Source organism: Coffea arabica, chromosome 11e, assembly GCF_036785885.1.
Source record: "Coffea arabica cultivar ET-39 chromosome 11e, Coffea Arabica ET-39 HiFi, whole genome shotgun sequence".
NCBI classification, from domain to species: Eukaryota; Viridiplantae; Streptophyta; class Magnoliopsida; order Gentianales; family Rubiaceae; genus Coffea; species Coffea arabica.
The window spans coordinates 4,459,431-4,462,385 of NC_092331.1; positions in this window are offsets into that span (position 1 = coordinate 4,459,431).

Below are 2,955 nucleotides of genomic sequence, written 5' to 3' on the forward strand. Positions count from 1 at the left end.
AAGGCATGGGCACGACGCCACACCCACGGCAAGAAAAATGCACGACGGTGCCCCTCGTGGCTAGGCGGTTGGCCTTGGGCCGCATGACGGCCGTTGCCTTGTGTTGGCAAAGGCATGGCCACGATGCCACACCGATGGCAAGACAAACACACGACGGTGCCCCTCGTGGCTAGGCGGTGGGCCTTAGGCCGCACGACGGCCGTTGCTTGCATTGGCTAAGGCATGGGCACGACGCCACACCGATGGCAAGGAAAACGCACGACGGTGCCACTCATGGCTAGGCGGTGGACCTTAGGCCGCACGACGGCCGTTGCCTTGCATTGGCTAAGGCATGGGCACGACGGCCGCACCGACGGCAAGAAAAACGCACGACTGCCGTGGGGTTTTGTTCCCAAGGCCACGGGTAAACCTCTGGAGCCATGCTGGAAAAACGCACGACGGTGCCCCTCACGGCTAGGCGGTGGGCCTTAGGCCGCACGACGGCCGTTGCCCTGCGTTGGCCAAGGCACGACGGTGCCCCTCATGGCTAGGCAGTTGGCCTTAGGCCGCACGACGGGCGTGGGCTTGCGTTGGTTAAGGCATCGGCACGATGGCACACCGACGGCAAGAAAAACGCACGACGGTGCCCCTCGTGGCTAGGCGGTGGGCCTTAGCCCGCACAACGGCCGTTGCCTTGTGTTGGCTGAGGCATGGGCACGATGCCACACCGACGGCAAGAAAAAAGCATGACGGTGCCCCTCGTGGCTTGGCGGTGGACCTTAGCCCGCACGACGGCCGTTGCCTTGCATTGGCTAAGGCATGGGCACGACGGCCTCACCGACGGCTAGAAAACCGCACGACTGCCGTGGGGTTTCGTGCCCAAGGCCACGGGTAAACCTCCGCAGCCATGCTGGAAAAGCGTTGTGGTTTGGGAGGGGGAGGGACGAATCGAAGCGACAAAGGGCTGAATCTCAGAGGATCGTGGCAGCAAGGCCACTCTGCCCCTTACAATACCCCGTCGCGTATTTAAGTCGTCTGCAAAGGATTCTACCCGTCGCTCGATGGGAATTGTACTTCAAGGCAGCCAACGCGGCTCTTCCGCCGCGAGGACTTAGCCCACGACACGTGCCCTTGGGGGCCAGAGGCCCCTACTGCGGGTCGGCAAACGGGCGACGGGCATATGCATCGCTTCTAGCTCGGATTCTGACTTAGAGGCGTTCAGTCATAATCCAGCGCACGGTAGCTTCGCGCCACTGGCTTTTCAACCAAGCGCGATGACCAATTGTGCGAATCAACGGTTCCTCTCGTACTAGGTTGAATTGCATTTTTCTTGCCGTGGGTGTGGCGTCGTGCCCATGCCTTAGCCAACGCAAGGCAACGGCCGTCGTGTGGCCTAAGGTCAACCGCCTAGCCATGAGGGGCACCGTCGTGCGTTTTTCTTGCCGTCGGTGAGCCATCGTGCCGATGCCTTAACCAACGCAAGCCAACGGCCATCGTGCGGCCTAAGGCCAACCGCCTAGCCATGAGGGGCACCGTAGTGCATTTTCCTTGCCGTCGGTGTGGCCGTCGTGCCCACGCCTTGGCCAACGCAGGGCAACGGCCGTCGTGCGGCCTATTGCCCACCTCCTAGCCGTGAGGGGCACCGTCGTGCATTTTCCCAGCATGGCTACAGAGGTTTACCCGTGGCCTTGGGAGCAAAACCCCACGGCAGTTGTGCTTTTTTCTTGCCGTCGGTGAGGCCGTCGTGCCCATGCCTTAGCCAATGCAAGGCAACGGCCGTCGTCCGTCCTAAGGCCCACCGCCAAGCCGTGAGGGGCACCGTCGTGCATTTTTCTTGTCGTCGGTGTGGCCGTCGTGCCCACGCCTTAGCCAACGCCGGGCAACGGCCGTCATGCGGCCTAAGGCCGCCATGAGGGGCACCGTCGTGCGTTTTTCCAGCATGGCTACAGAGGTTTACCCGTTGCCTTGGGAACAAAACCCCACGGCAGTCGTGCGTTTTCCTTGCCATCGGTGAGGCCGTCGTGCCCATGCTTAAGCCAATGCAGGGCAACGGCCGTCGTGCGGCCTAAGGCCCACCGCCTAGCCATGAGGGGCACCGTCGTGCGTTTTATTTGCCGTCGGTGTGGCATCGTGCCCATGCCTTAGCCAACGCTAGGCAACGGCCGTCGTGCGGCCTAAGGCCAAACGCCTAGCATCGTGCCCGTGCTTTAGCCAACGCAGGGCAATGGCCATCGTGCGGCCTAAGGGCAACCGCCTAGCCACGAGGGGCACCGTCGTGTGTTTTTCTTGCCATCGGTGTGGAATCGTGCCCATGCCTTAGCCAACGCAAGGCAACGGCCGTCATGCGGCCTATGGCCGACCGCCTGGCCATGAGGGGCACCGTCGTGCGTTTTTCTTGCCGTCGGTGTGGCCGCCGTGCCCATGCCTTAGCCAACGCAGGGCAACGGCCGTCGTGCGGCCTAAGGCCCACCGCCTAGCCATGAGGGGCACCGTCGTGCGTTTTATTTGCCGTCGGTGTGGCATCGTGCCCATGCCTTAGCCAACGCTAGGCAACGGCCGTCGTGCGGCCTAAGGCCAAACGCCTAGCATCGTGCCCGTGCTTTAGCCAACGCAGGGCAATGGCCATCGTGCGGCCTAAGGGCAACCGCCTAGCCATGAGGGGCACCGTCGGCCGTTCTTCTTGCCGTCGGTGTGGCCATCGTGCCTATGCCTTAGCCAACGCAGGGCAACGGCCGTCGTGCGGCCTAAGGCCCACCGCTTAGCCATGAGGGGCACCGTCGTGCGTTTATCTTGCCGTCGGTGTGGCATTGTGCCCTTGCCTTAGCCAACGCAAGGCAACGGCCGTCGTGTGGCCTAAGGCCTACCGCCTAGCCATGAGGGGCACCGTCGGGCGTTTTTCTTGCCGTCGGTGTGGCATCATGCCCTTGCCTTAGCCAACGCAAGGCAATGGCCGTCGTGTGGCCTAAGGCCTACCAC